This window comes from Ailuropoda melanoleuca, chromosome 15 (assembly GCF_002007445.2).
Source record: "Ailuropoda melanoleuca isolate Jingjing chromosome 15, ASM200744v2, whole genome shotgun sequence".
Classification (NCBI taxonomy): domain Eukaryota; kingdom Metazoa; phylum Chordata; class Mammalia; order Carnivora; family Ursidae; genus Ailuropoda; species Ailuropoda melanoleuca.
In genome coordinates this window covers 49,672,593-49,686,332 of record NC_048232.1, presented here as the reverse complement: position 1 = coordinate 49,686,332, position 13,740 = coordinate 49,672,593, and the positions used below count along the sequence as shown (strand labels likewise).

Genomic DNA, 13,740 nt, shown 5'->3' with positions numbered 1-13,740 from the left:
GTGTGTGTGTGTGTGTGTGTGTGCGCGCACACACAGGAGCAAGGGGAGGGGCAGAGGAATTGAAGAGGGAGGGAGAATCTCAAGCAGACTCCATGCTAAGCCAGAGCTCAGTGCTGGGCTTGATGTGGGGCTCGATCTCATGACCCCAAGATCATAACCCTAGCCAAAACCAAGAGCTGGTTGCCTAACCAACTATGTCACCTAGGCACCAATGTTTAACTTCCTTTTTTTTTTCTTACACAAAAATCAATTTATTTCCTTAGAATACATCTCTAGAAGTGGAGTACTGGGTCAGAGGGGAACTTTTTTTTAAATTTAAATTCAATTAATGAACATATAACGTATTATTGGTTTCAGAGGTAGAGGTCAGTGTTTCATCAGTCTTATATAATACCCAGCGCTTATATAATACCCATCAGTCTTATATAATACCAAGTGCTCATTACATCATGTTCCCTCCAGTTACCCTGTCCCCCCACCCCTCACCCCTCCAGCAACCCTCACTTTGTTTTCTATGATTAAGAGTCTCTTATGGTTTATCTCCCTTTCTGATTTCATCTTGTTTTATTTTTTCCTCTCTTCCTCTATGATCCTGTTTTGTTTCTTAAATTCCACAGATGAGTGAGATCATATGATAATTGTCTTTCTCTGCTTGACTTATTTCGCTTAGCATAATACCTTCTAGTTCCATCCATGTCATTGCAAATGGCAAGATTTCATTTTTTGAGGGCTGCATAATATTCCATTATACACACACACACACACACACACACACACACACACACACACACACCACCTCTTCTTTATCCTTTCATCTGTCGATGGACATCTGGGCTCTTTCCTCTACCCTTTTGAGGTTTCTGGCGGGGACTGACATAACATAGATTTAACAGGACGGGCACCTGTGTGGCTCAGTCGGTTAAGTGTCTGCCTTCGGCTCAGGTCATGATCTCAGGGTCCTGGGATTGAGCCCCACTCAGCGGGGAGTCTGCTTCTCCCTCCCCCTTTTCCCGTCCCCCCACCATGCTTGTGCTCTCTCTCTCTCCGAAATAAATAAAATCTTTTAAAAAAAGAGAGAGAGAGATTCAACAGGAGAAAAGCATATAAATTTGATTTACATATACATGAAAGCTCCCATGGAAAAAATGTATATCCCAAGAAGTGAGGGGGCCTAAGTACTTGCATACTAGATGGAACAAAGAGTAGCAATCGTGGAAAGTAACTAAAATATATGGAGACTAAAGGAAGCTAAGTTACTTTAATAGCCTAGACACCCTTCTCAGGTGATTAAGAATGTTTCTTCCTCTTGGTGTAGGGAGGGCACTTGTCTTGTGGGAATTCAATCTCAAGCTTTCAGGGAAAAAAGGAAAGTCAGAGTGCCCTTCTTGTATCTGCTGTTTTCAAGTGCCTTTAACTCAAAATAATTAATATGCCAAAACAGCATATTTTGAGGTGGCATGTCCTGAACTTTTTAGTGCCCACCTCTTCTGCTGGAACTATGGTCCCTTTCCAATTTCTTTTGTACAATTCCGGTGTACTGTGATTCACAGACTAATGCGCAGGCTTGGGAGTCAGAGATCTGAGTTTGTATTTCAATTCCATCACTTACAAGTTAAGCAGTTGGCGTTTCTAAGCCTCCTTTTCTTCACTGTTAAAGGGGGAGGGTGTAAAAACATACCTACTACGTAGAAAAGAGTTCTGGGAAGCCTGAGACTGCTGTCATCAGAAAGGCCTGACTGCAATGTTGGCTCTTGCCTGGTGTCTGGGAACTTGTCTGGTATTTGGGAGGGTTCCTACTGTTCCCTGAATGAGAAGCATGGTTCATTGTGCTCACCACTGTTCCCTGAATGAGAAGCATGGTTCATTGTGCTTAAACTGTTCGTAAAACGATGTAGTTTATGCTGAACCGCTGCCTCTCTTTTGGGAGTCTGAAATTCCGGTACATGCCAGGCAGAGAGTGCCTATACAACCAGCCCCCGATAAAGCCCCCCCCCCAGACAAAGCTCCCCTCCCCCCCAGACCCAGCCTCTAACGAGCTTCCCTCACACTTTGCATGTGTCATCGCAATTCAGTGCTGGGGAAATTAGGCACATCCTGTGTGATTTAGGACTTTTGGAAGCTTGCACTTGGTTTTATCCACTTTTACCCCATGTGTCTTTTCTCTTTACTGATTTTGCTGTAATAAATCCGAGTCTTGAGTAAGATTGTATGCTGAGTCCTGTTTTCCTCCTAGTCACTGAAACAGGGTGTGTGTGTGGGGGGTGTGTGTGGATTTGAGGACTTCTGTCTTTGTTCAGGCTGCTATAAGAAAATACCACAGAGTAGGTGGCTTATAAGCAGTAGGAATTTATTTCTCACGGTCCTGGAGGCTGGAATATCCGAGATCGGTTTTGCTCAGGTGAAGGTGCTCTTCCGGGTTCACACTGGTGCCTTCTCTCTGTGTCCTCACATGGGGGAATGGGTGAGGCAGCTCTTCAGGTCTCTTTTATAAGGCACTATCCATAGGCCCTCACTAACCAATGGATTACTTACAACCAGGCACAGTTACTAAAAAAGGGAAAATTCCATAGCTACCTCAAAATATCCACAGGCTCTTTTATAAGGCCCTAATCCCATTCCTGAGAGTTCCTTCATGACTTAAGCACCTCCTAAGGCCCCACCTGCTAATACTATCGCCTTCAGGGGTTAAGACTTCATTTTAGCAAACTCTTGGGAAAACTTCTCTCTTCTCTCCCCTTCTCTTTCTGTTCTTCGTCAGCAAGGTCCAGGACACACCTGAGCTGGGGGGTCAGGAAGCCAAACCAATCAAGTCAGAGTTCTCTGTGGCACATGGGGGAAAAGGAAATGGCAGGGATCCTTCACACATTATGTTTGTTCTGACACACATCTGAATTCGTGTTGTCCATTTCAGAGTAGTCGACTTGAGAGTCTCTCTCCTTTATTACCAATGCCCCCAAACACTTCAGGAAATTCACTTTTGGAACTGCCTTACAAACCACTGAAATGGAAATCTGCATCCCTTTGTGATCACATTCCACAGAATACAGCTCCCGCCTGGCACCCCCACGGCTGTCAGGATTTCCCTCTTTAATTGTCACAGGCCTCCATGGCTCTAAGCTGGGAGAACTGAGTGGCTCAGGGCCAGCCCGTAGGCCGACCGGTGACAATCAACCATGCCCAAGGGCCCCTGGCTGTAGACATAGGCTGGTACAGGAGAAGGGGGAAGGAGGAAGGAAGAAAAGAAAAAGTACAGAGAGAAGAGCACAGCAATGGGGGTCAGAAGGAGAAAGCAAAATTGAAGAGAGGAAGGAATAAAAAAAGTAAACCCTTCTCAAAAGCAGAGGAACAGTTAATGACTCAGATTCTCCAACCTCTGAATGCAGTTAAGTCTGTTACTTTGGTTTCCAGCAGGTTCCCAGCCACCTGGTGAAAGGGGCTGGGGGTGGGTGGGAGGAGGAGGTGGGAGGGTGTGAAGAGGGACTGCCCAGAGACTCGGGTTTGGAGTTTTGTTATCCACTAAGAAGTTGCTGTGTTGATGATTAAACTTTGCTCTCAGATAGTGGGGCTGTGAAGCAAGCTACTCACTCTATCAATAGAGATGTCCTTTCTTTTCAAAGTTCTGAGGCCATTATCTGTGGTGTGACAGTTGACTACAATAGAATTAATTGTCATATCACAAATGGTGGGTTAAGGGATGAATGAGTGAACCAAGTGGGTGGACAGGCCTATTATAACCGAGAATACAGTTTGATTAATAGAAGGAAAGGCTGAAGAACCAAAAGAAAAAAAAAAAAAAACCTTAAAAAAATAGGGAGAAAAATTGATATCAAGAACTTAAAAATATAAGTTGTAAACCATGTGCATAATGATATAAAAAGGGGGGAAAATCCATGCTTTTTTCTCTCCCCCACTTCTAAATTTCACTGATGGAGGGGCACCTGGGTGACACAGTCGGTTTTGGCTCTTGCTTTTGACTCAGGTTGTGACCTCAGAGTCCCAAGTCGGGCTCTGAGATCAGCAGGGAGTTGGCTTGAGATTTTCTCCCTCTCCCCTGCCCCACCCCTCCGTTCCTCTCTCTCTCTCTCAAAAATCAATCAATCAATCTTGAAAAAAATAAAATAAATTTCACTGATGGAATAGACAAAAATCCTGCCTACATGTGGCTGCAGTGTGTGTGTGTGTGTGTGTGTGTGTGTTTGTGTGTGGTGTGTGTATAAAAACAATTTAACTTACTAGTTAAATACCTAGTGCTGTTTCATGCTGTACTTTGCTCCAGTGTAAAATAAGTTAGGTGACTAGCGATGGACCCAGGTGTTACTACTGAATAATTTTACCTGCAGCTCTAATACAAGTTTTGAAAACAAAAGCATATTGTTCACCTGTATAAAATCTTGTTGGATTTTTTTTTTCATCTTTTCTTTCCAATACTGACACCCAGAAGTAAGCTGCCTAAGGAATTAATCTATGTTTTGACATCTTGTATGTTGATTTCTTTAGAGATAGTCTTTGTTATTGAATCAGAGATATTGAAGTCCCTGATAAAAATCAAGAGATTACTTGTTATTTGTTAATAGATGTGCCCTATTATTATTATACTTGACACTTTAATATACAAAATTTGTTTTTATAGAATAATTTGAAACCAGGATTACTTCGCAAAAATAGATTTTACAAAAAGGTGGAAGTGGTAATCTACTCTAATGATAATTGAAAAAAATTGTTCTTGGGTGGATATAACATATGCTAGTGTTTTTTTAATTAATTTTTTAAAAGATTTTATTTAATTATTTGACAGAGAGAGAGAGTACAAGCAGGAGAGGCAAGAGAAGCAGGCTCCCTGCTGAGCAGGGAGCTGGACATGTGGCTCAATCCCAGGACCTGAGATCACAACCTGAGCTGAAGGCAGACACCCAACCAACTGAGCCACCCAGGCGCCCCTACGCTAGAGTTTTTTTAAATTAATCAGTTGGGTATCTTAAGAGGAATACAAAAGAGTGCAAAAACTTCATGCATACGTTGAAATGTTTATCATTGGCTTTCAAATGAAAATTTCTAATAAAACTGTGAAAAATAAAATTTTAATACACTTATCATCTTGGTACCCTTATACAGATGGTTCCCTACTTATGATGGTTCAACCTGATGATTTTTCAACTTTACGGTGGTGCAAAAGCAATATCGATTCCGTAGAAACCATACTTTGAATTTTGATCTTCGCCCAAGCTACCAATACTCTCAATTCTATCTCATGCCGCTGGGCGGAGGCTGCCAGCCAGATCTCCCAGTCAGCAGGTGATCACCAGGGTCAACAACTCACAACCATTCTGTCCATGCTATTTTTCACTTTCAGTACAGTATTCAATAAATTACATGAGATACTCCACACTTTATTATTAAAATGGTTTCGTGTGAGATGATTTTTAAAAAGATTTTATTTATTTATTTGTCAGAGAGAGCAAAAGCAGAGGGAGTGGCAGGCAGAGGGAGAAGCAGGCTCCCTGCTGAGCAAGGAGCCGGATGAGGGACCCAATCCCAGGACCTTGGGATCATGACCTGAGCCAAGGGCAGGTGCTTAACCGACTTGAGCCACCGAGATGATTTTGCCCAACTGCAGTCTATTGTAAGTGTTCTGAGCACATTTAAGGTAGGCTAGGCCAACCTAGCCTATGATGTTCAGTATGTTAAGCATATTAAATGCATTTTTGACTTACGATATTTTCAACTTATGATGGGTTTATTGGGGCATCGAGGAAGATCTGCACTTAGTTTTGTTATGTTTATCTAAAGTGGATCACAATTCTGGCTGCATATTAGGATTATCTGGGAGGTTTTTATATATTTGTTTGTTCGTTTGCTTGGTTTTTAAATCCCGATGCCCAGGCAGCAGCCCAGGCCCATAAACCAAAATCTCCCAAGGATGGAGCAGAGGATGTGGTTTTAAAGTATCCCAAGTGATTCCAGTGTTCCAGCAAGATTGTGATCCACTCAAGTAGTCCCTGATCAACCTCATTTTCTTCATCACCCCTGTTAAAATCATTCCCTCCTCAGCACTAAAAGGAGAGCACATAGCAAATTGTATCATTGCCAGTGAGGTGCTTGTTTCACTGTTCTTTAATCTTCAGTACCTGACAGGTGCTCAACAACACGACAGGAAGAACACACACGTTCCCATCCAGCGCCATGGAACGAGCTTGCCACCATTTTAAAGATAACAGATTCCTCCAGAGCATAGAGAGGGATGATGTGACTCATTTAGTTACAGTGCACAGCTCTGAGTCACCTGGCACTGGGCCAGTCAAAAGTTTCAGAACCTGATGTTTCAGATTCTTATCCAATAGATATTTTTATTCTGGGAGCCCGACTGAGGATGCAGCTGACTGAATCAGCCCAGGGTTTCTCTTCGGGAAGCAGTGGGAAGCCACTGCTGCTCCCTGCTTATGTAACCATATGTCGCACAAGGCTGACCCACGGAATGTGATCCAAACATTATTTTGTCTCCTTCTATCACTTTAAACTAAATTCAGTGGAGATCAATTTCTCTTGTCCATGAGTAAAGTCTTTCTTGCATCACTCTTGGTGTCAGTCACTTTTAGTTGTAAACCAGTCTCATTTTAGAACCTTAATATATTCAGTTCCACATACTGATCAAAAATCCAAACTTGAAGTCGGGGTTAAAGCATCACCCCTTCTCCAGCCCTGGTCTGCTTCACAAGATTGCGGTGATTTATTAAAAAAATGTTCTCCTTAAAAGAGGAGTGGCGAAAACAAGATAAAGCTTGTGGAAGGGGGAAGGTAAGCAAGAATGTAACCCTAGCTGGAGACTAGTTTGGATCTGATCTCAGAGGGAAAACCCTACAGCTCAAAGAACATCACAAAGACAGTTCCACCTTGAGGCAAGGAGTTCAGTTTATATCCTCCTGATAGTTGGGCCAAGGTTTATTGTGATGTGACTCAGGGTGGGGGTGTCCAGGTGGCAGGTGCTATCTGGCTGAGGGAAATTCTCCAGAGAAGGAGACAGTGGATGTTGGTATGGGTGGGAACGAGGGGTGGGCCAGTTGGTCAAGGGGATTTGGAAGGGCATTGACAATGTCTACTACACCCATGCTATTCCCTCTATCTAAAGATTTGTTCCTTCTTAATCTGATCTTGATCTCCTGGAGCATTTCAAGGATTACGAACAGCTTCTTGGAGACATTTCCTTTTAAATGTACTAATTCGGGAAAGGGAGTGTCTGTCTCGTTCACGTTGATATCTGAATCTATCATCTTGCTTCCCCGTTGAAAGAGAGGCAGGGAGAGTTCCATTCTAACATTCTAACATTCTCTTACTTTGAGGAGGGGTTTGATACCAGTGACCACACAGCTCAATGCCTTCATTCTACAGGACAGAGCCCAGAATGGTGAGTGAACTCAAAACCATGTTTAGCGACTTCCCTGGTAGCCATGAAGGATTCGTGCTCTTCATGTTCTTTCTCTTCACAGACCCCACTTGCGATACAGCTGGTGAGAAAAGGGAGTCTTCTCTGCCCTTGAAACTGAATACAGTCAACTAGGACAAACCCATTACTTTCTCACAAAAAAGTAAGCACTTTAAGTAAACTGGACTAACAAGCCACAGATAACAACTTCTAGAATATCCATGACTAAGCTGGGGCTAGGACAGTTTTCTGGAAATCTTATGGAAGCATTCAGGAGCTACAGGAAAAGTAACAGAAAGAAGAAACCATGATCCGGCGTGGTAGTATATCACCTATTCCCCAAAAAGCCCGGGCTTCCAGAGAAGCCATAAAATGGCTGGAGTTAATCAGGGGTGAGGAGTAGCACAGGGAGCTGACGGAATCAGCTGGTTTCCCATGCCCATTTTTTCCTTGTTCTCCTCTGTTACACAACAGAAGAGTCCCATAGTCTGGCATGGCGATAACCACCCAGGACTGAGTGATGATGGCAGTATAGTTTGCTGAGTCCCATAGCCAGCCACTTAGATCTATCTTATCCACCTGGTTGGTCCCCATAGGTAACTGGGTTTATGGCTTCTCAGTTATGATATTTATCCAGAGCCATATAGTTAGTGACAGATTTGGGTAGGGGCGCATGCCAAAGCTGAAACGTAGTAGGCACTGTCAGGAAAATTATAGAGGGGCCAGGACCTACAAGTACTCCCTGCCTGGTCCAGAAGTGGTGTTTGGTGTTGAACCAAATTGGGATTAAGTATTCAGCCAGGCTGGCCAAACACAGTTCTGGTGAATATAGTGAAGAGACAGGGGATGGACAGTAATCCAAACTGGTTTGCTAGACCAGTTCAGAGTCTTGTGGCAAGCCACTGGTTGTCATTAGAAAAATTTGGCCCCGGGGCTGGCAGTGAGGAGCAAGATCTTAATCCCAGCTTAAAGGAATGGAGCACTGGTCAGAAAAAGGCAGAATTCAATTCTGGAAGAAGAGCTGTAAGATCAGGAAAGATCTAAGGGCAGAATAATAATACCAGGACATTGCTAGAACTGGGACCTAAAGTCAGGGCAAACCTCGGAGGTGGCCGACCCTTGGCAGAGTCACCTGAACTCTGCAAGTTTTTCCTTGCTAAGGTCCTAAAGCTTGGGGTGGGGACCTGAGGGGTCAGCGAGAGCTTAGTGTGGAGGCAGGAGTGTTTCAGGGTCAGGTAACCAAGCCAGCGATACATTTCCTGCCAGTCTCTTTGCCAGGCGTCTCACCCGCAATTTCTCATTCACTTGCAAACTCAACCTTCGCAGGAGTAGAAAACTGACTTTGCCTTGAATCTTCACTACGTCTCATCTCATATTTTTAATACCAACGCTGGAACAAAACAAAGGGAGAATTCTGAGAATTCTTCAGCTTGGCAGCAGGTGGAAAAATGAGCCCACAATGTCATCAAGTACCATGTGAAACAACAATGGCGCTTGGCAGCTGTTATTTTAGCGGGCACTAAGGTTGATGAAAGAGCCCAGTTGTACAAAAAGGGGGGAAAATACGTGACCTCTATGGAGACAGCTGGTGAAAGACTTGTCTCTGCACCTACAGATACAAAGCTTCACTGGCTGGCAGGGTGGGATGTGAAGTTGAATTTCTAGTATGCTTTCACCTCTGTGAGTCCTGCAGAAACACTGGATGATTAAATGCCAAAATNTGGGCACTAAGGTTGATGAAAGAGCCCAGTTGTACAAAAAGGGGGGGAAATACGTGACCTCTATGGAGACAGCTGGTGAAAGACTTGTCTCTGCACCTACAGATACAAAGCTTCACTGAAATACATTTGAAAGTGACCTCTTGGATAATCGTGCCTATGAACTGACTTTAGTTTCTAGGGTGTGTTTCTTTTCCTTAAATTGTGAGAAGGGTCAATTCTTTAATCTGGGCAACAAAACAAAACCCTTAAAAGGTCATCCAGGCTGAACGCATAATAATTACCTATATTTTCTGGGGCTCTGCTACTGGCCGGGTGCCCTGCTAGCTGCTTTATGTCTCACTTAATTATCACAACCACCCCAGGGATTGCTGAGCACTATTCTCGTCTCTATTTGCATGTGAGGAAACCGGAAGCTTAGAAAAGTGAAGTGAGTTACCCACATAGGCAGCACAGGTGAGAAGTAGAGCCTGATTCAAAGCAGCTTGGCCTGGGCCAGAGGCAACGTGTGTAAGTCCTCCCCATGTGGCCCCATTGCTAGTTGACCACCCAGCAGCCACCCTCACAAGAATCTCACATTTATTCCAGGTGGCAATACTAAAGAATTTTAATCTACCAATGTAGTTGATACAGTGTTTTGCTGGCCCCAAGGAATGACTTCCCTGTGCCCATGCCCTTTGCAAGGTTATGACTTGTAATAACCATGAGAACAACCAAGCATAATAATAACTAACACTCAGTCAGTGCTTACTGCGTTAGCGATTCCGAGCCCTCTATGTGATTCTGACATTTAGTTGGTTATCTAGTTATTTGCTTATTAATAAATTTGTTATGTAGCATCAATATTAATAGGCACATATGTATAAAATACACATATTATATATAAATACATATAAAACGCTGAAGTATCCAGCTTATCCATTAAAGCACTGTTTAATCCCTAATAACGTGAAACCAGTGTGCTAGTTTGAGTCTGAATCCTGTGAGTCGACAGTCACTTGATAAAGCAAGAATAAGAAGATAGGAAATATTTTTACTCTGGACAGTTTTTAAATAAGTAATATCACGGGTCTTGACAGTCTCTTATCCCTCTGCGTGTCTCAGTGTTCTCCGATCCCCCGCCCCGCCCCCACACCCATTGTCTTCCCGCGGCGCAGATCCTGAAGTGTGATACACCACGTTTATCAAACTCCTCCCGCATGCCTCACGATTCAAACCTGACTCCAATCAAAATTTGCCTTTGTCATTGTAGAAATTTCAGATCGCTTTTTGGAGGAATATAATCTCTAATGAGGAACTTATGGAGAGAAGCAGGATAGCCAGCCCAAGCCATTAGGAACGAGGGGCCACGGTATCCTGAGATGGGCATGCGCACAACGCAGAGCCCGGGCGGGGTCTGGAGACTCTGGAGTCTGGCTTCTGCCTCTCCCACATCCTCCCTGCTGACGACAGGGCTTCCTTGTCCACTTCCTAGTCCGAGGAACCTCGCAACCTTTCAGACACAGTTTGTACAGTAGCCTCGGTGGAAACTTGGGAGGCAGGAAGCCGTGGTGGCGGTTCTTCATATTTTCGAGCCGGTTTGTCTGACATGTAGTAAAAGCATGAAAAGCTTTAAACGTTGGTCAACCCAGCAATTCCACATTTAGGATTGGTTTTTCAGCAATTAGTGAAGAAACACACTACAGTGTTTGCCAAAGTGCCCTTTAAAATATGGAAAACAGGCAACAACCCAACTTTCCAAAATAGAGGGTCACTGGAGTTTTTTCATTATTTCCCCAAAGTGTTATTTAGAAAATTAATTTCTAGAAATTATCCTTGAAGGCTGGAGGGGAAGTAGGGGAACCCTCCATTTCTTAAATAACATGTAACATTTTTGTTGGGGTTTGTTGTTTCTTTGTTTTACAGTTAGAGTGGAGGCTTACCAAGGGCAGGCGCGGGGGAAGCCTGTTTAGGTGCAGGGAGCAAAGGAGTACATTTTCTGTAAAGGACTTACAAAAATAATAGCTTGAATAACCAATTGAAAAGGTTGGTCTGCTTTTTGTTATCACGTGCTGGCTATTCTAAGCGATGTCAGTGATAAAATGCCCTTCCCCACAAAAACATTTTGTTGGTTTAAGTTTTAAACAATTGCCATGATTACTGCGGAGTTTAAGTGTATGTAAGCTTCAGAGTGGCATATCTTGCTCTTACCCTTTAATTAGCCTTGTATATTAATTGGGGGTTAATTTGGAGAACTAGCAATTATTCAGTGGCTGCCATTCTCTGTCCTCCCCGCACCCCACCTGGGCCCTCCATCCCCATGCCGATTCAGCCACAAAGAGTCTTGTGAGAATGCAGTCCGAATTGTTCAGAATCATTTTCACTCACTTCAGGTGTATTTTTGTGTCTCCACCCCCTTTGGTACTACATATTTCCTCATTTAAACAAGTAGACTTGAAAGAAACAATCTTAGCATAGTGCCTTCAAAAACAACAAACAAACGGAAGTTGTCTCACTTTAATTCTGACGTTCGCAGTGACCACTCCGAGTTTATTTGTATCTAAATTTTAAAAAGTGATAATGAGCGTAAAATGCAAAGTGTGATATTTTTGTTTAGTAAGTGCAAAGTTTACTTCATGCATGAAATAGTTTACTGAATTTAAAGTGGGTTTTTTTTTAAAAACCTGTAACTTATTATTCTCTTTAAATTATTGTTTGTTTTAAACCTAAAAAAATCAAGAAAGAATTAACGTTCCTGATTATCACATGACTGTTACTAAAAATAACTTTGTCTTCTACAAGGGCAGTGTGTTGAAAATTCATCTGCTTTAAGTGTCAAATACCTTAGGTGTGCCATTGCTTGGGGGGAAAACCTACCAAGGAACCAAGTGTTACTAAGATTTCTCTGAGACTTGTGAAAATTGTTGGTGGGAAAGCAATTTGCCACTGTGTGTGTTAGTTCTTCCCGAAAAGAAGTCCGGGGTACATGGATATGTAATCATAAATTCCTTCCTTGTGCATGGTTTGTCCCCAATAGCCCACAGTGACATCCATCTACCATCATGGAAGATAGTAGTACTGAGCAATTCTCCAAACTTTCAGAAGTAAGCAGCGCTTCAGAAGCTGAGTTATTTCAGGATAGCAAAAGCACTGAGGGAGACATTTAACATCTACCATGTTCATGAGTAGTTTCAACTCAAAGCAACCTATTAAGAAAGTAATCTGGCATCCCAGAAGAAGCACAAATTTTGGAGAACACCTGGACTTTGGTTGTGGCCCTACCAAAATAATTTTCTATTAGTTCTTTCAAAATATTTATTGATTCTCCACCATGAAATTGCTGGGAATACAATGACATACAAGACAGATATGGTCTTGTCCCACAGGAAGGGTACTCCCTACCACGAAAAAAAAAAAAAAAAAAAAACACACAAATGGATGAAACACTTATTTGTTGTTTTAAGTGCCATGAAGGAAACAAACACATGGCTTCTCATTGCTCCTAGGATAAAGACAAAAATTCTTAATATGGTCCCCACCATCCTCTCCAAGTACATTTACCACTTCTCCCTTGCTGGGTCGGCCTCCTCTAGCCACAGCCTCCTTTTAGTTCCTCAAAAGCACCAAGCCTTCCTGTTTCAGGGCCTTGACCATTTTGTCCACCTACCCCCTACTTTGCCTCAGTTAATTCTTTTTTTTTTTTAAGATTTTATTTATTTATTTGACAGAGGGAGAGAGAGACAGCCAGCGAGAGAGGGAATACAAGCAGAGGGAGTGGGAGAGGAAGAAGCAGGTTCCCAGCAGAGGAGCCTGATGTGGGGCTCAATCCCAGAATGCCGGGATCACGCCCTGAGCTGAAGGCAGACGCTTAACGACCGAGCCACCCAGGCACCCCTGCCTCAGTTAATTCTTAATACATCCTTGGATCTCAGGACAAATATGTTGGCAAAAAAATTCCCTGATGTCCACCTACCTACATATCCACTCCACATCCCCCAACCCCAATATATAAACAATCAATCACCTTTGCATATATTCCCCCATAGTACCCTGGGCTTTTTCTTCATAACTCTGTAATTACTGATTTATCTGTGTGATCACATCTATGTTCTCTCCCACCACAATCTACCACTGCTGGACTGTAAGCTTCATGGGGGCAAAGTTCTTCTCTCTTTGACTTGCACCATTGAATTCCCAGGTTGTGGCACAATAAATACTTGTGGAATGAGTGAAGGGAGGGAGGTGAATATGTGAACGTGCCACCAGGGATGGGCCTTAAGAGAATTCTATGAGGAGGGGCACCTGGGTGGCTCAGCTGTTAAGCCTCTGCCTTCTGCTGGGGCCGTAATCCTGGGGTCCTGGGATCGAGCCCCACATCGGGCTCCCTGCTCGGTGGGAAGTCTGCTTCTCCCTCTTCCACTCCCCTTGCTTGTGTTCCCTCTCTTGCTGTCTGTCTCTGTCAAATAAATAAATAAAATCTTAAAAAAAAAAAAAAAAGAGAATTCTATGAGGAAAGTCTGACTGTCGAAAGAACTTCCTCATTTCTACTCTCCCTCGGCTGGCCTGGCTGGTCAGGTTACCGTTGTTGTTTTGAGTTTTTGTTTTCGTGAGTACCCCCCCCCCTTT

At 43.2% G+C, this 13,740-nt stretch overlaps 1 long non-coding RNA gene across 2 annotated transcripts in view; it reads left to right on the top strand.

Moving 5' to 3' along the window:
* The window catches only part of LOC109489844, a 109,749-nt gene that overhangs the window by 82,568 nt on the left and 13,441 nt on the right, over positions 1-13,740 (top strand). For both annotated transcript variants that reach the window (XR_002142985.2, XR_004620810.1), the window contains exon 3: positions 7,482-7,580. This is a non-coding gene — a long non-coding RNA (uncharacterized LOC109489844). The remainder of the gene's footprint in view (positions 1-7,481; positions 7,581-13,740) is intronic.